Raw genomic sequence first — 20327 nt, forward strand, 5'->3', positions numbered from 1 at the left:
CAGCCAGCCAGCAGCATCTAGTGTATTCTCTACCTGCTTCACTCCTTTCACAGACCTAGCCAGGACATGGTGAGGACCAAGGAGAATAGTGAACGTGCCGGTAAAAGGGACAGCTGTCTCATCCCTGCAAGGACAAGGTCCACCCTATGTTGCCAGGAACGACACTTCCCCCCTTTTGAGGTGAGGAGGGATGCATGGCTGCAGGAATGGGCATGCTTGCAGGGGAGGGTCAAGCCTCCAGGGTCACACAGGACTTGCCTTTGCCTCCTCTATCCCTCCACATCCTCGGTGGACACCACTCCAAAGGAGACACTTCCCTTACAAAGAACGCTCACAAGGTGTGTAAGCCAGAGGACGCCCACCAAAGGCTTTTCCACCAAAGGCATGTTGGTGATCTGACTGGCAGGAAGAGCAGGCTGAACACACTTTAGGGGCTCTGGTAGTTATACCAGGGGCCAGCCAGACTCTCTTAACAGAGTCCACCATGCCCGGGGTACCAAAGTGGCCATTAGGATGAACAGATTGGTAAATTTGGTGATGGAAACTTCTAGGGAGCAGGGGTTTTCCTTCAGATGACACCCACACTCCATGAATTGGTTTTGCTTTGAATTTTCCTTTCCATTTCTCCACTTCCTTTTCATTATAGGAAAGTGATCCGTTTAAGTCATCAGTGGTTGTTCATGTTCAAAGTAGTTCAGGCCCTCCTATGGCTGCTAGCTTGGCAGCAGCATCTGCTCAGTCATGTCCCCTGGAGACAGGGTCAGTGCCACCTCTATGGGCACAGCAGTGAACTAGAGCCAGGGCTTCAGGCAGCGGGAGAGCAGAAAGAACTTCCTTAATCATTTCTGCATCCGCTATGGAAGGAGAATACTGAGAGCACAGGGTGGAAGGCAGGTGTGTGACTGCTCTAAGGCAAAGCGGGCCACTCACGGCCAAGGTCCACTCATATTTATGCCTGAGACGTCAGGATGTGTACGAGGCTTGGGGTCCAACTTGCACAGAGCTCTAAAAGCTTATTTCAAAACCATTAAAAAAAAAAAAACCCTCCTCGGATGCAATACCAATATGTGGCCTCAAGAGGGAGACCAAGAGGCGAAGGGAGTGGGGGAGGGGGAGCTGAGCACCTGAGGAAGTTGGGGACCTGGGAGTGGGGCTACTGAAGGAGGGGACTTTCTGGTGGGTGTCCCCCAGGGAGAGGAGGGGCAGTGTGGGAGGCGGGCAATTGAGAGGGAGGGGCAGCTTTCAGGGGTAGGCCTGCCTATGGAGCTGACCAGTACAGGCAGCAGGCGGGACTACTGAAGAACCCAGAGGAAGAGGCAGGAGGCGGGCTCTGCGGCAACAGCCACCCCCAAAGCCTCCTCCCCTCGGCAGAGGTGCCTCATGTGACCAACTTCGGCCCAAGTGCTGCTCCCCTACCTCACACAGTCCACAGGCAACTTCCAGTCTTTTGCCTTGGCGGTCCTTAATGCTAGGCACAGCGACACAGGGAGGCTCTGACAGAAAAGGCGGGAACTTTCCGCTCCCCTCCCCCTCCGCCACGTGCCACCTGCCTGCCCCTACTGCGCCTGCGTGCCACCTGCCTGCCCCTGAGCGCCTGCGCTCCAAGCCTCCTGGCCTGCCTTTTACTCTGGGCCTGCGCAGCTCTTCCACACACCTCCTTCCTCCACCCCTCCCTTCAGCTGGAGCCCTTGCTTTTGCCACACTCTGCAATTGGGGTTCGGGCTCCAAACACACATTAAGGGATACACCACCAGCAACCAGGGGAAAGGGCACAGTCCCCACCCCCACACCTCCGACCTGGGACTGGCCTTGCCTCGCATCTATCCCTTACAAAAAGCCCGGGTTCAGTGGAGGGAAAACAAAAAACAAATGCCCAAAGGAGTCCCACAGTGAAAGGGGATGGGACACGCTTACTCTCCTGGTTGATGGCATTAAGCTCAAATGAAGAAGTGAGCAAAGCCATTACAGAACTTAGGAATAATTGTGCACGGTTGTCTATTCCAAACATCTTGGGATAGCAGTGCTTTTCATAGCAAGAAATGGGCTGAATTGGATAGCTCATGGCTTATAGGCAAGCTATCCGATGGCAAGAAAATCTCACCAGAAAAAGGACAGACTGCAGAGGTGTCTGGCACAGGACACATGGAAAAAACAGCCAATGACCTGGAAAGATCATCACTGCCCTATAGGCAGGTCTAACACACTATCCACGCACATGTCATTGTATGAAACACAATTTGCCTCCAGAAGAATATCGTGAAGTCCCTGACAGATATTCTGGACTACAGATTGATGGGTATTGGTTATAAGATCAAACGTTATCACATACCTGAAAATTCCAAATGGTATTGGCATAACAAGGAACTGAAAATTACTTTTGTGGAATTGTTCCACGTTACCCAAATATGATCAAATATCAAATGGTACAATTGGGAAGGTTATGACTGTACCATAAATACTGTCCAATTGCAGTACGATTTGTCCAAAATGTATATGTGATCATTGTCTTCAAGGGTACATTATATTGGCAAACAACAGCATGTCTTTCATCGTATCAGACTTATCGAAAAGTCAATTTGGTTCAGCTGTGGCATTTCAACTTTCATAAGAAAGAAGGGTGGAAACGGTATCACTAACCATCTATCTCTTCCACACTCTAAAACGAACATCAGTTAAAACTTTGCAATAACAGTTTGAATGTCCTGCTAAAGATTACATTGTAGGATAGATCTGAATTGGGTTGAATATTACCAAGAAATTAAGACTGTGAGGGACCCAAGGGGATGATCACGTTGGGTCGAGGTCTTGTCTGTATGTTGACAGAGAGTGGAAACATCTGGTCACCCACAAAGCACATCATGCCAGCCAACACAAGACCAGGAAGAGAAGCAGACCAACGCTGTTGACATCAGCTAACTACACGCCAGCCACTATCCAGGCACGCTGGAAGGACACTTCACCGGTGACTAAGATCACTCCAGAAGACTGACATGACACTATCAGTGACATTAGCTATTAGGCTACTGTGGGACACTGGTCCGGCTGACATCCATTGATATAGTGTACCCAAACCAAGAGCAAGGATGCTAACTCAGAAGGACTAAACCACACTTGTGTCTGTCTAAGACATCAGATAAATCCCACACTCCGAGGTCTTTCTTATGGAATCAAAACAAAATAGCTACACTTGTTTAGACGTGAATGTATACCTTTCATTTTGTATGTCTAGGATACTGTCAAAAGGATACATTGTAAAACTACTACTAGTATTGTAAGAAATGCTGCTATCACCGAGGGTATAGACATTGGTATGACTCTCCAAAGAGGAGGAGATCGAAAACTTTCACTCATAGCATAGATCTGATACCTCGGACAACAAAAAGTGAGGTGCCAGGCAGAAAATGCTACACAGGCAGGTTTAATGGACAGGTGATCCTGATGTGACTCTGGAAAAAAGGTATGAGAGATCAGCCAAAATGCACTCTGAAACCTTTCATCAGGAACCTAAGTTATTGAAAAAGATCATTGACAACCATGCAAAGATGATGTTCCTGCCAATAACTAGGTGGACGTGACATGCCAACCACCGTGGGTGTACTTGAGTGTTAATACCATTGTTAACCATTAGTCCTGAAATCCTGTCTTTTGGGGTAATATCTTTATGGGAACGGTTTCTTGCTCTCTACCAATAGTCCCAGAATTCAGGCAGGCCACTGGATTCGGGGTCTATTGGCTTCCCATCCAAATACTGGAAGACGTTCTGGTATTTGAAAGTAAAGCCTCAGTGGTCATCTGAGTGCGCTAGGTTGGACAATTTCTGTGGACGCGCAGTTATTGACTCTCCTAGGTGGAACGAGTTATCACACACATACATGGAGCAAGGGCAAAGTATGATCTAAGTTTTCCTTTTTTGGAGTAGGTATTGAAAATAGGACACAATAGGCACGGATAAGCTTGTAGAAAAAGCACATGGAATATTATACATTAACAACCAGGAAAGAACAAGCTACACCAAATTCGACAAGTTCCAGAAACTGTAGAAATTCTTTCTCCATGAAAAACAACTTAAGCTTCTATTTACCCAAACATTGGTTTGGTGGAATGAATTTGCCAAATATTGGTAATGTGATATGCTTGGCTATCATATTGATGGGTTTATTGATAAAAGCAGAAATTTAAATGAGGATGATATACGAAATATGCAGCCAAAACTTGAAATGTCACTTCATTATCATCATCCTGGGTATTTAGACTGCAGATCAGAATGTAATGTGTTTGGGAATGTTGGTATTTGTTAAAAATTTCACAATAATTCTTGTATTCGTGTTTTTACAAAGCTTTTAATGGTGGAAAAATTATGCTCCTGTACAAGGAGAGTTTTAGTCAATTTAGATCAGGAATGAGAAATCATTGGGAATGTAAATTCTGATATTACATATTGGCTCAGCTTCAAACATGCCACATAAACAGTGAAAAGAGAGTCTAAAATTTTGTTTTAATTTTGGAATCATATTCCCAAGATCATTTGCTCAGATGATTTGGTATGTTATGTATGAAGATCATTTTCATCATTATCAAATTATCAATAAGTTGAGAGTTAAATCTTCATTGTTCTTGACAATCACACTTACTTTTTACATCCAAACTTTTTGCAATAAGTTTTGGTTGTCTATTTTGAATCACTTGAAGTATCATTTGATGATGCAACATGATTTTTATATTTTTAATTTGAGTCAAATTTTTCTCGTATTTTTATATCACTCGCCCTTCATCTTATTTTTTTAACACAAAAAGGGGGGATATGTAGCATTCCAAGCATATTCACATCTAAGAAATATAACTGATATATGGATATTGTGTCTTCAGACACAAGGTTGGAACTCTGACATTTGTGGGTGGACTCTTGACCTAGCCATGCAAACTCATTAACATTTGGTGCATTGACATTTGGTGAGGACTCCAATTCCTTGGTAAAAGGGCGGGTTGAGGTCAACACACCCAAAAGGTGTCATCATTACCTTCCCATCCAATCTGAATTATCTATGCTTTCTTATCTGGTCATTGATCCTGGCTATCCCCAAGAAAGCCTGGGGTCAAGGCGTGATTCCCTCTCTTGTTCCAGCAATCTTAAAGCTTCACTACTGTCTCTTTACTAAGGCCTCTCTGGGCCACCTGTCTTACTTCCACCTGTCTGCAAGCTTCTCATATTTTCTTTTTAATTTTAAATTTAAATTTTTTAATTTTAATTCTTTGACCAAGGAAAAAAGCAGAGGGGATCACGCCTGCCCTATCTATTACTTTGACTTGTCTCTGTCTGTCATTCTTCACCCATATTCTCAGACTCCTTGCTCCTTCTTCTCGAGTCCCAGCCCACAAAGGAAAAATCCCTTTTTGTAACCACCACGACCAGGTTACAGACACCCTCATTCACAGGCCATGGTACCAACCCTGCAACCATATCTCTATGTGGCAGGCATCTTGGATTATATATCCCAAAGACTACGCATAATCAGAACAAGGGAAAGACAAGGATTCCCTCGCATCTCGAGAGGAAGTCTTTTTCTTTAACTATTGAAGATGTGACAACTTCTTATAATCCTGGCTATACATGGGCAATATGATATGTCCATGCACCTGTCCTATGATTACTTTATCACCTTAATTCAGGATCACTAAGGAGTGAACATCATTTTCTTATTATTTGATATGATAACTTGTGATCTTGGATGATGAAAATTGTTACGCTTGACATTGCTAAATGGAAATGAAGATCATTCTTATCATTTTTACAGCAGTATTGCTAAGTTATACTTCATTTTGAAATTGGATTGTGAATTCATTTTTGATTCTTTATCTGACAGCTCACTAGTATTCCTGTTTGTTGATTAAGTTTACAATTTCATTGTAACAGGATACCCTCTTATTTAATTTTTGTAAAAAAAAAAAAGGGGTGGATATATAACCTACCAGGCATGGGGGTATAGTTGATGTATGAAATACTTGATCAGATCCATTCACGATCCATGTATCCGCAGTTCTAAGGGCAAGAGAATTCCTGGGCCTAAGCCACAAAGGCTTAGCCCTCACCTTGTCAAACCTCCTTCCTCTGAAAAGCTCATGTCAGGAGAATCCCCGCCTCCTCTGATCTTGTCATTGTCTATGCAACCAAAGTTAAGAACTAGGTACTATGTCACCTATTCATTGATCACCTCTCAATCCACAATAAAGGCTGGGGTGAGGCCCCCTGCTTTTTCTCTTGTTTCCTGCAACCTAGGCGTTCTCCCTGCTGTCTCTCTTTATCTGTCCTAGCGCCACTATTGGCCACGTCCTTCTATCTCAGAATTCTTACCTCCGCTTGGTCTCTTATGTCTCAGGTTTTCCTTTCATGGTTTTTCTAAGGAAAATAGTATCAGGGGCCATCGCCGCTCCCATTTCAATTCACTTCTCTGTGTCTCTTGATTTATCACCCATTTTCTCCGACTCCTTTCTCCTTCTCGAGCCCAAACCCACTAAGGACATACATTATGTAGCAGCCGCAGGTTGGACTCTTATCCCAGGTTTCACAAAGATATATCATCTCACGATTCACTGACCTAACCTCGGTCACCATGACCATACGTGAAACATATGGGTACCGAAGACTAAGATTGCTGTGTCTTCCCTTTGGGCACTTGGGTTTCAGGACCCCAGCCCCAGGAGTTTCGGATCACTCCCCCCCACCCCAGGAATTCCTTTTTACTCCCTGTACCCTAAAAGTGTATAAAACACCTGCAAATCGCAGCCTCGGGGACAGCACTTTAGGTCCTCGGCACCAAGCTATATTTTGCTCAATAAAGTACCTCTTGTGTGTTGCATTACCGTGTGTGTGTGTGTGTGTGTGTGTGTGTGTGTGTGTGTGTGTATGTGTCCTCCATGAATTCTGAGCCAGAATCAGACATTATACCTTCAACCCAAAAGGCAGGAGTCCTAGACACGGAACAGAAGAGCTGCCTTAACACTGCTGCTGCTGCTGCTGCTCTTTGTGCTACAGCTGACCGCTCTGTGGCATCACATTCTGAGGGAGAGCCAAGAACACAAGGTACAAGTGGAGCCCAAGAGTGACCAGGCTACCCTATAGGTTCCAGCCATCTCTCTATCTAGGCAGGCACTGATGCCAGCACACAGTCAGCCAGCCAGCCAGTCAGCCAGCCAGCAGCGTCTAGTGTATTCTCTACCTGCTTCACTCCTTTCACAGACCTAGCCAGGACATGGTGAGGACCAAGGAGAATAGTGAACGTGCCGGTAAAAGGGACAGCTGTCTCATCCCTGCAAGGACAAGGTCCACCCTATGTTGCCAGAAACGACACTTCCCCCCTTTTGAGGTGAGGAGGGATGCATGGCTGGAGGAATGGGCATGCTTGCAGGGGAGGGTCATGCCTCCAGGGTCACACAGGACTTGCCTTTGCCTCCTCTATCCCTGCAGATCCTCCATCGACACCACTCCAAAGGAGACACTTCCCTTACAAAGAACGCTCACAAGGTGTGTAAGCCAGAGGACGCCCACCAAAGGCTTTTCCACCAAAGGCATGTTGGTGATCTGACTGGCAGGAAGAGCAGGCTGAACACACTTTAGGGGCTCTGGTAGTTATACCAGGGGCCAGCCAGACTCTCTTAACAGAGTCCACCATGCCCGGGGTACCAAAGTGGCCATTAGGATGAACAGATTGGTAAATTTGGTGATGGAAACTTCTAGGGAGCAGGGGTTTTCCTTCAGATGACACCCACACTCCATGAATTGGTTTTGCTTTGAATTTTCCTTTCCATTTCTCCACTTCCTTTTCATTATAGGAAAGTGATCCGTTTAAGTCATCAGTGGTTGTTCATGTTCAAAGTAGTTCAGGCCTTCCTATGGCTGCTAGCTTGGCAGCAGCATCTGCTCAGTCATGTCCCCTGGAGACAGGGTCAGTGCCACCTCTATGGGCACAGCAGTGAACTAGAGCCAGGGCTTCAGGCAGCGGGAGAGCAGAAAGAACTTCCTTAATCATTTCTGCATCCGCTATGGAAGGAGAATACTGAGAGCACAGGGTGGAAGGCAGGTGTGTGACTGCTCTAAGGCAAAGTGGGCCACTCACGGCCAAGGTCCACTGATATTTATGCCTGAGACGTCAGGATGTGTACGAGGCTTGGGGTCCAAGAGGAGACTTGCACATACCTCTAAAAGCTTATTTCAAAACCATTAAAAAAAAAAAAAACCCTCCTCGGATGCAATACCAATATGTGGCCTCAAGAGGGAGACCAAGAGGCGAAGGGGGTGGGGGAGGGGGAGCTGAGCACCTGAGGAAGTTGGGGACCTGGGAGTGGGGCTACTGAAGGAGGGGACTTTCTGGTGGGTGTCCCCCAGGGAGAGGAGGGGCAGTGTGGGAGGGGGGCAATTGAGAGGGAGGGGCAGCTTTCAGGGGTAGGCCTGCCTATGGAGCTGACCAGTACAGGCAGCAGGCGGGACTACTGAAGAACCCAGAGGAAGAGGCAGGAGGCGGGCTCCGCGGCAACAGCCACCCCCAAAGCCTCCTCCCCTCGGCAGAGGTGCCTCATGTGACCAACTTCGGCCCAAGTGCTGCTCCCCTACCTCACACAGTCCACAGGCAACTTCCAGTCTTTTGCCTTGGCGGTCCTTAATGCTAGGCACAGCGACACAGGGAGGCTCTGACAGAAAAGGCGGGAACTTTCCGCTCCCCTCCCCCTCCGCCACGTGCCACCTGCCTGCCCCTACTGCGCCTGCGTGCCACCTGCCTGCCCCTGAGCGCATGCGCTCCAAGCCTCCTGGCCTGCCTTTTACTCTGGGCCTGCGCAGCTCTTCCACACACCTCCTTCCTCCACCCCTCCCTTCAGCTGGAGCCCTTGCTTTTGCCACACTCTGCAATTGGGGTTCGGGCTCCAAACACACATTAAGGGATACACCACCAGCAACCAGGGGAAAGGGCACAGTCCCCACCCCCACAACTCCAACCTGGGACTGGCCTTGCCTCACATCTATCCCTTACAAAAAGCCCGGGTTCCGTGGAGGGAAAACAAAAAACAAAAACCTATTTGGTATTGACCTACAATGCCCAAAGGAGTCCCAGGGTGAAAGGGGATGGGACATGCTTACTCTCCTGGTTGATGGCATTAAGCTCAAATGAAGAAGTGAGCAAAGCCATTACAGAACTTAGGAATAATTGTGCACGGTTATCTATTCCAAACATCTTGGGATAGCAGTGCTTTTCATAGCAATACATGGGCTGAATTGGATAGCTCATGGCTTATATGCAAGCTATCCGATGGCAAGAAAATCTCACCAGAAAAAGGACAGACTGCAGAGGTGTCTGGCACAGGACACATGGAAAAAACAGCCGATGAGCTGGAAAGATCATCACTGCCCTATAGGCAGGTCTAACACACTATCCACGCACGTGTCATTGTATGAAAAACAATTTGCCTCCAGAAGAATATCGTGAAGTCCCTGACAGATATTCTGGACTACAGATTGATGGGTATTGGTTATAAGATCAAACGTTATCACATACCTGAAAATTCCAAATGGTATTGGCATAACAAGGAACTGAAAATTACTTTTGTGGAATTGTTCCACGTAACCCAAATATGATCAAATATCAAGTGGTACAATTGGGAAGGTTATGACTGTACCATCAATACTGACCAATTGCAGTACGATTTGTCCAAAATGTATATGTGATCATTGTCTTCAAGGGTACATTCTTTTGGCAAAAAACAGCCTGTCTTTCTTCGTATCAGACTTATCGAAAAGTCAATTTTGTTCAGCTGTGGCATTTCAACTTTCATAAGAAAGAAGGGTGGAAACGGTATCACTAACCATCTATCTCTTCCACACTCTAAAACGAACATCAGTTAAAACTTTGCAATAACAGTTTGAATGTCCTGCTAAAGATTACATTGTAGGATAGATCTGAATTGGGTTGAATATTACCAAGAAATTAAGACTGTGAGGGACCCAAGGGGATGATAACGTTGGGTCGAGGTCTTGTCTGTATGTTGACAGAGAGTGGAAACATCTGGTCACCCACAAAGCACATCATGCCAGCCAACACAAGACCAGGAACAGAAGCAGACCAACGCTGTTGACATCAGCTAACTACACGCCAGCCACTATCCAGGCACGCTGGAAGGACACTTCACCGGTGACTAAGATCACTCCAGAAGACTGACATGACACTATCAGTGACATTAGCTATTAGGCTACTGTGGGACACTGGTCCGGCTGACATCCATTGATATAGTGTACCCAAACCAAGAGCAAGGATGCTAACTCAGAAGGACTAAACCACACTTGTGTCTGTCTAAGACATCAGATAAATCCCACACTCCGAGGTCTTTCTTATGGAATCAAAACAAAATAGCTACACTTGTTTAGACGTGAATGTATACCTTTCGTTTTGTATGTCTATGATACTGTCAAAAGGATACATTGTAAAACTACTACTAGTATTGTAAGAAATGCTGCTATCCCCGAGGGTATAGACATTGGTATGACTCTCCAAAGAGGAGGAGATCGAAAACTTTCACTCATAGCATAGATCTGATACCTCGGACAACAAAAAGTGAGGTGCCAGGCAGAAAATGCTACACAGGCAGGTTTAATGGACAGATGATCCTGATGTGACTCTGGAAAAAAGGTATGAGAGATCAGCCAAAATGCACTCTGAAACCTTTCATCAGGAACCTAAGTTATTGAAAAAGATCATTGACAACCATGCAAAGATGATGTTCCTGCCAATAACTAGGTGGACGTGACATGCCAACCACCGTGGGTGTACTTGAGTGTTAATACCATTGTTAACCATTAGTCCTGAAATCCTGTCTTTTGGGGTAATATCTTTATGGGAACGGTTTCTTGCTCTCTACCAATAGTCCCAGAATTCAGGCAGGCCACTGGATTCGGGGTCTATTGGCTTCCCATCCAAATACTGGAAGACGTTCTGGTATTTGAAAGTAAAGCCTCAGTGGTCATCTGAGTGCGCTAGGTTGGACAATTTCTGTGGACGCGCAGTTATTGACTCTCCTAGGTGGAACGAGTTATCACACACATACATGGAGCAAGGGCAAAGTATGATCTAAGTTTTCCTTTTTTGGAGTAGGTATTGAAAATAGGACACAATAGGCACGGATAAGCTTGTAGAAAAAGCACATGGAATATTATACATTAACAACCAGGAAAGAACAAGCTACACCAAATTCGACAAGTTCCAGAAACTGTAGAAATTATTTCTCCATGAGAAACAACTTAAGCTTCTATTTACCCAAACATTGGTTTGGTGGAATGAATTTGCCAAATATTGGTAATGTGATCTGCTTGGCTATCATGTTGATGGGTTTATTGATAAAAGCAGAAATTTAAATGAGGATGATATACGAAATATGCAGCCAAAACTTGAAATGTCACTTCATTATCATCATCCTGGGTATTTAGACTGCAGATCAGAATGTAATGTGTTTGGGAATGTTGGTATTTGTTAAAAATTTCACAATAATTCTTGTATTCATGTTTTTACAAAGCTTTTAATGGTGGAAAAATTATGCTCCTGTACAAGGAGAGTTTTAGTCAATTTAGATCAGGAATTAGAAATCATTGGGAATGTAAATTCTGATATTACATATTGGCTCAGCTTCAAACATGCCACATAAACAGTGAAAAGAGAGTCTAAAATTTTGTTTTAATTTTGGAATCATATTCCCAGATCATTTGCTCAGATGATTTGGTATGTTGTGTATGAAGATCATTTTCATCATTATCAAATTATCAATAAGTTGAGAGTTAAATCTTCATTGTTCTTGACAATCACACTTACTTTTTACATCCAAACTTTTTGCAATAAGTTTTGGTTGTCTATTTTGAATCACTTGAAGTATCATTTGATGATGCTACATGATTTTTATATTTTTAATTTGAGTCAAATTTTTCTCGTATTTTTATATCACTCGCCCTTCATCTTATTTTTTTAACACAAAAAGGGGGGATATGTAGCATTCCAAGCATATTCACATCTAAGAAATATAACTGATATATGGATATTGTGTCTTCAGACACAAGGTTGGAACTCTGACATTTGTGGGTAGACTCTTGACCTAGCCATGCAAACTCATTAACATTTGGTGCATTGACATTTGGTGAGGACTCCAATTCCTTGGTAAAAGGGCGGGTTGAGGTCAACACACCCAAAAGGTGTCATCATTACCTTCCCATCCAATCTGAATTATCTATGCTTTCTTATCTGGTCATTGATCCTGGCTATCCCCAAGAAAGCCTGGGGTCAAGGCGTGATTCCCTCTCTTGTTCCAGCAATCTTAAAGCTTCACTACTGTCTCTTTACTAAGGCCTCTCTTGGCCACCTGCTTTCTATCTCCGAATCCTTACTTCCACGTGTCTGCAAGCTTCTCATATTTTCCTTTAATTCTTTGACCAAGGAAAAAAGCAGAGGGGATCACGCCTGCCCTATCTATTACTTTGACTTGTCTCTGTCTGTCATTCTTCACCCATATTCTCAGACTCCTTGCTCCTTCTTCTCGAGTCCCAGCCCACAAAGGAAAAATCCCTTTTTGTAACCACCACGACCAGGTTACAGACACCCTCATTCACAGGCCATGGTACCAACCCTGCAACCATATCTCTATGTGGCAGGCATCTTGGATTATATATCCCAAAGACTACGCATAATCAGAACAAGGGAAAGACAAGGATTCCCTCGCATCTCGAGAGGAAGTCTTTTTCTTTAACTATTGAAGATGTGACAACTTCTTATAATCCTGGCTATACATGGGCAATATGATATGTCCATGCACCTGTCCTATGATTACTTTATCACCTTAATTCAGGATCACTAAGGAGTGAACATCATTTTCTTATTATTTGATATGATAACTTGTGATCTTGGATGATGAAAATTGTTACGCTTGACATTGCTAAATGGAAACGAAGATCATTCTTATCATTTTTACAGCAGTATTGCTAAGTTATACTTCATTTTGAAATTGGATTGTGAATTCATTTTTGATTCTTTATCTGACAGCTCACTAGTATTCCTGTTTGTTGATTAAGTTTACAATTTCATTGTAACAGGATACCCTCTTATTTAATTTTTGTAAAAAAATAAAAGGGGTGGATATATAACCTACCAGGCATGGGGGTATGGTTGATGTATGAAATACTTGATCAGATCCATTCATGATCAATGTATCGGCAGTTCTAAGGGCAAGAGAATTCCTGGGCCTGAGCCGCAAAGGCTTAGCCCTCACCTTGTCAAACCTCGTTCCTCTGAAAAGCTCATGTCAGGAGAATCCCCGCCTCCTCTGAAGGGGTTTTCCTTCAGATGACACCCACACTCCATGAATTGGTTTTGCTTTGAATTTTCCTTTCCATTTCTCCACTTCCTTTTCATTATAGGAAAGTGATCAATTTAAATCATCAGTGGTTGTTCATGTTCAAAGTAGTTCAGGCCCTCCTATGGCTGCTAGCTTGGCAGCTAGCTTGGTTCGGGCTCCAAAAGCACATTAAGGGATACACCACCAGCAGCCAGGGGAAAAGGCTCAGCCCCACACACACACACACACACCTCCGACCTGGGACTGGCCTTGCCTCACATCTATCCCTTACAAAAAGCCCAGGTTCGGCGGAGGCAAAACAAAAAAAAAAAAAAAACAACCCTCTTTGGTATTGACCTACAATGCCCAAAGGAGTCCCAGTGTTCCCCTTCGCCTTCAGATTGGGGGAGACCTGTCTAAAGAAGCTTCGCCAAAAACAAAGAAAAAACCCGCAAATCACATGGCCCGCAATCGCCAAAGTAGTCCCCAAAGGGGAGACTTTGGTAGGTCCCCAGAGGAGCTATTCAGCTGCTACTACTGCTCCTGATGCTGACACACAACTCCCTCCCACCCCGGTATGGACCCCCTGGGGAAGGAGGGATTGCCACCTTGCTGACCAGAGGCTGGCATCCACCACCACCAGGAGGGTGAGCGGAAATGGATTCATTACACTTACCTTCCAGAAGCACCTTCATGAGGGGACCTTCATTTCACCAGGGAGGGAAGAAAGCAGGAAGGAAGGCAAGGGGAGGGAGAAAACCTTTGGCAGAAACCAAAAGGAAAGAAAGGTGCATTAGCTTTACTTCTAGCTCTACAAAATGCATGCCCTCCCACCCAGAGACCATCTCCTTCCTCCCCATTTAGGCTGACAGGAACAAGGCTTCGATGGCAGAACAGATATGTGCCTTAATGCTACTGCTGCTGTTCTTTCTCCTGACCACACCATGGCATCGCCTAGAGTGGCCCGCTTACCCTGCATGCTTCATCCAGCTCTGCCTCAAGGCAGGCCTTTCTCCCTGCAGCAAGCAAACCCGCAACCTCCCCTGCATTCTTGGCCTGGCTCTCTTACTTCCAAGACCTAGCCAGGACATGGGGAGGAGGTGGGAACCTCCTGAGCATGCAAGGAAATGGAGCAGGGGTATCATTCATTCCTGGCGGGCCAAGTCTGGCCCTGAAAAATCTCCCATTGCTTGAATCTGCCTGCAAGCCTGAGAGGGCCCTCTATTGGACAGAGAGGAGTGAGGGAGATTAGACAAACCGATGTTCCAGGCCCCATCTTAGTCAAATGTCCTCCACTGAGCTGAAATGAAAAGGAAGGATGGGGAGAGGGAGGGAAGGAGGACATATGGGAGGGAGAGATGGAGAAAGGAAGGAGGGGATGGAAGGGGACCAAAAAATTTGAGGAAAAGAAAGAAGGAAGGAAAGGAAGCTTCGTGTACCTCCTAGATCATAGAAATGCCCTCTCATCCAAACAAGGTCCTCTTCTTAACCTTTGAAGTAACAGATTAATATCATGGGAACTTGCCCTCCAGATTAATCCCGAATGGGCTCCTAGTGCCAAGAACTAAGGTTGACATGTCCTTACTCATGTGGTTTCACAAGGATATGTTATCCCAGGTTTCAAAAAGATAGATCATGTCACCATTCACTGATCTAACCTCAGTCACCATGACCATAGCTTAAACATCTGGGTTCCAAAGGCTAAGATTGATGTGTCTTCCCTTTTGGCACCTGGGTTTCAGGACCCCAGCCCCAGGGGTTCCTGTTCACTCGTCCCCAACCCAGGAATTCCTCTCTCTACTCCCCTGTAGCAGTCCACACCTATGTATGGTCAAGGGGAATAATTAAAATTTAAAGGCTGTCCGTTCATGATCAATATATGGGCAGTTCTAAGGGCAAGAGAATTCCTGGGCCTGAGCCACAAAGGCTTAGCCCTCACCTTGTCAAACCTCGTTCCTCTGAAAAGCTCATGTCAGGAGAATCCCCGCCTACTCTGACCTTCTCATTGTCTATGCAACCAAAGTTAAGAACTACGTGCTATGACACGTATTCATTGATCACCTCTCAATGCACAATAAAGGCTGGGGTGAGGAGTGCTGCTCTTCCTCTTGTTTCCTGCTTTATCTGTCCTATCGCCACTCTTGGCCATGTGTTTTCTATCTCGGAGTTCTTACTTCCCCGCCGTCTCTCTTATGTCTCAGATTTTCCTTTCATGATTTTTCTAAGGAAAATAGTATCAGGGGCCATCGTCACTCCCCATTTCAATTCACTTCTCTGTGTCTCTTGATTTATCACCCATTTTCTCCGACTACTTTCTCCTTCTCAAGCCCAAACCCACTAAGGAAATACATTATATAGCAGCCGCAGGTAGACTGCTATCCCAGGTTTCACAAAGATATATCATCTCACGATTCGCTGACCTAAACTCGGTCACCATGACCATAGGTTAAACATCTGGGTACCAAAGGCTAAGATTGATGTGTCTTCCCTTTTGGCACCTGGGTTTCAGGACCCCAGGCCCAGGAGTTCCTGTTCACTCCCCACCCCCCACCCAAGGAAATCCTCTCTACTCTACTGTAGCAGTCTAAACCTATGTTTGGTCAAGAGGAATAATTAAAATGTCACGGCTTTCTAGGAGAGAGCATGCTCAGTCCTTTCTATCTCGGAATTATTACTACCACGTGTCTGCACGTTGCTTCTCACATTTTCCTTTAATTCTCTTTCCGAAGAAAATGTCCTCAGGGATTCAAGCCTTCCCTTCCAAAAAATATTGATTTGTCTGTGTCCCGTATTCTTCACCCATTTTCTCAGAGTTCTTGCTCCTTCTCGAGCCCAAACCCACAAATAAATATCCTTTTTTATGACAGCCGCTGGACGCCTGTTATAATGGGCACCCCCGGCTTAGGAACAAACCTCCCTTACAGGCTTTATCAGTTCAAGTGTGCACAGCTTGAGAAGCATTATTGGAGCCCGGAGCCAAAAAAAGACGGAACCTGTAGGTGGCCTCTGCGGTAAACACGACTTTTGTTTTAGAAATATGGGTCAAACTACCTCATCTCATACCTATTCTATTAGACTGTTAATGTCTTTCATTGAAAAGAAAGGTATTAAGATCTTTGAAGCATTACTCAACCTAGTATGGAAAGCATATCCTGAATTTCCAGCAAGGGATGTTCTGAATGTGCCACAATTGGATCTAGATGGAGATAAATTGAGGCAGTATAAGAAAGAGAAGCAGAAAATACCACAAGTCAATAACAGCACATGGGAAATTAGGCAAATGGCATTATATACAAAGCCATTCCAGCATTCCAATGATATGGTAGAAAAAGCTTTACAAATTCAAGAAGATGTTACTTCCTCGAGGCTTTTAGCTCCCTACAGCCACCTTCATCTTTTAATACTTCTTTTCAAATGCATCCTGCTCCTTTCCCCACAGAACTCTACCAGTCAAAAGAGTGTTAGTGAGGATGCAGATAGCCCCTACAAAGAAGGAAGCAGGATTTCTAGCTTGCCCTGTACTATTCAAAATGCTTGGAGGCTCTCAGCACTCTAGGGCTGATTAAGAATCTCAATACCTACACTTGAGAGCCAATGGACTCTAATTAATATGCTGCATTAAGCATTGACTTATCCCTCAGTCTTTTGCCCTTCCTTCCACTAATGCTACAAACAAAATACTTAACCCCCTTCCTTTAACTGACTCTTATCTATTCATGCTATTATTCCTCTGTCTGCTTGCTGCAGAAACAGACAGAATCGTTCATTTCAACCTCTGCCTCCACAAATACTTAATGCAGTATTACAATCATTTTAAATTTATAAAAACGACAAAAAAATCAGGTAGAAATACTTCTCCAGCAAAAACTAGAGATTCGAAAAGTGCAAACATAAATTTAGTTCAGACTATGGGTATTGATATCCTGGCTTCTAAAGAAATTCTAAGCAGGCTGATTCAGTATGTTAATCAAGTTCTTTTAACTAAAGAATACTGGGCTAGATAAGGCCAGCAAGTTCCAGGGCCAGATCATTAGTATCAATTGATTCTAAGTTCATTGCCAGGGATTTCTTTACTTAAAGACTGCTTCTTTCAAAAGTGATGGCAGGAACAAAATAAAAATCATGAGGGAATACAAGTGCCCATTATCTCTCAGAAGTTATCTGGCACAGGTAAATTTTGAAGGATTTAATAAGACAGAACAAGCCTTGAACTTTCGTCCTCAGGAATTTGAATGCAATTCCATTTGAAAGAAAGAACACCTCTTTGCTTTGCTTCCAGCAAAGCTGGACACTTCAAAGGATCAGGTCACTTTACAGCAAAGATCATTTCTAAAAACTTTTTCTACTAAGACCACAGGCTTAATCAAAATTGGTAAGTCGATGAAATAATCCTGAGTTACTTTAAAATTCAGGAAAGCCTAGTTTGAACAGATATTTTGCTATCCTGCAGATAGCCAGGGCAACAGGCTTCACTCTTCTCAGTAAAGTATATCACTATGTTAGCATATCAAAAGACCAGCTGCAAGAAACTCTTTGAAGGACTGCCAGAGAATCCAGGCAAGCTAATGTGTAAAACAAAAGGGTGAAAATCTGGCTTTCAAAAGATCGTTGCTAAAATATGGAGATACTGTAAGTAAGTCACATTTAATAAAAAAAATTAAATTGTTCTAATTTAGATTGGACATGCCAAAATTATATAGGAATGTCTGATTACATTTCTTGATAGGGAAAGTTCAAAATCTTTATCTGACTTTTGTCATATACTACAGAATATCTGAACAAGAGATATCTTATCTGTAATACAATTTTAATATGAATTCTAGTGTAACTGTAGGTTAAGTACCAAGTTGTAAACAGTATTTTTCAAGGCTTCTAGAGGTGAAGCCAAATGGACTGCTCCAGCCACGTGAATTGCTTCTAAACCTCTTTGGTTATTTGGGTATTAGAAGGGAAGTTACTCCAACACATTGATAAGTTGATCCTGCCACGTGGAGGGCAGCATTTGTAGAGTCCTGATAAACAGGGTCTACAAAGAGTAGGTTGTCCTTTGTGGTAGGGACCCGAGGAGAGGTAGGAAATCGGGGAACCAGGGTGAAGAATGACAGACACGGACAAGTCAGCGTTTAAATAGGGCAGGCAAACCCCTATGATATTCTTCTGGGAAGGAGAATATGAGGATCACTGGAATACGAGGTAGAGAAGGAGAGTGGGCAGAGAATACATAGCCGAGAGGGGCTAGAGCCTCGGGGGAGGAAGAGATTCAGGTAGAGAGAGAAAGAGAGAGAGAGGATTAGGAGCAGAGCAGAGGTCCAAGAAAGGGGAGAGGAAGTTCCAAGAGACCTATCACAAAGTTGCCTCTGTTTTTATTCCTATCTGGTCTGGGCCTTACTTCCAAGGACCTAGCAATCACATCACCAAGCACTGACAAATAAGATTGGTCGGTAAGGTAGAGGTAACAGTTTTGGGCGTGTGGATTTCAACCTGCCCTTTCTCAAAGGAATGCTCTGATCATGTTAATCAACCCGCACTTTCCCAAGGGAATACTCTGATAATGTTAATGAGTTTGTCCTAGGCAACAGGCCTCATGGCCAGTTCAAGGGAACACCCAGGAATATCATTGGTTTAACCTTGTGCCTGAAGATACAGTAATCGTTCAATCATTTATATTTCATAGATGTGAATATGCTTGGAATGCTACATATCCTCCTTTTTTGTTTTAAAAATAAAAAGAAGTGAAGGTTGAGTGACATAAAAATGTAACAAAATTTGTGACTAAAAAAATATAAAAATAAAATGTGATCTTAATACTTAGTAATCAAAATCAAAGATAAAGGTTTCATAAAAGATTAAAAATAATGACAAAGAGTAATAAGAAAATAGTTTTCACTCTCATTTTCATGAATTATTGAGGAAGTAGCCCCATAGAACATAGGACAGGTGCATTAGCTTATCGCCCACACAGTTAGGAGTATAAGAAGTTGCCAGAGCTTTCATAGCCAAAGAAAAGATGACTGTGTCTGGATATGAAGGGGAATTTCCTTATTCTCCCTTGTACTGATTATGCATTTTAGGGATATACCCGCCTAGATGCCTGCTACATGGCAATATGGTTGCACTTTGATACCCTAGCCACCTGTGAATGAGGGTGTCAAACACCGTGTCGCAGTACCTCCAACCTCAGCAGCCCACATATATCCATCTCTTATGGAATATATGTCTGGGTGTGTGGCTTTGGCTGTCTGGACCATTGAGGTGTCCTCTGCATTCTCTTTTTATGCAATCAGTGATGGTTTCCCAGGGTAGTCACCTGCAACTTAACAAATGCTGTCATGTTCTTATAATCTCATTCTGTTGGGTACATATAAAGAGAAAAATTTGCACCTTCATTGCTCAGGATTAGAGTATTAAAAGTACTTGAAATATACTTCAAAATATGAGAAAAGAAAAATAACATAGAATAATAGGCAATTTCCCTTGTGTCCATAAAATATTGAGGAATAATGGACTTGGCACTCTGATGTGTCAGAGAGTGCAAGTGATCTGTGTCTGCTAAAACGCAGTGTCCTCAAGGCCATTTGCCTTTGATAATGATTTCACCTTGGCTTTGCAATATGGCATACATTGATGTTTAATATTCACGTTTTAAACCAATAATCATAAAAGCATTATACCATAAATCACATTTGATTTTACCAGCTTGTACTGTGATCTTAAGCAGTAGCCTATCTGCATGTAACTTTTGCTTTTGTATAAACTTATACTGTGCATGCATCAATATCTGCTGTACCCTAAATAGATGCAGTAAATGGAAGCACAGCAATTGCAGTGACGTTATCATTTTTAAACTATCAAATTTAAATTCATGACTGAAAAGATTTTGATAATATGAATGGAATTATCAATTTCGCCTATGCGTTTTACAAAATTCTGTTGCCAAAATCGACCACATTGTGCAAGTAATATTTGAGCTTGGA

This window comes from Monodelphis domestica, chromosome 3 (assembly GCF_027887165.1).
Source record: "Monodelphis domestica isolate mMonDom1 chromosome 3, mMonDom1.pri, whole genome shotgun sequence".
Lineage (NCBI taxonomy): Eukaryota > Metazoa > Chordata > Mammalia > Didelphimorphia > Didelphidae > Monodelphis > Monodelphis domestica.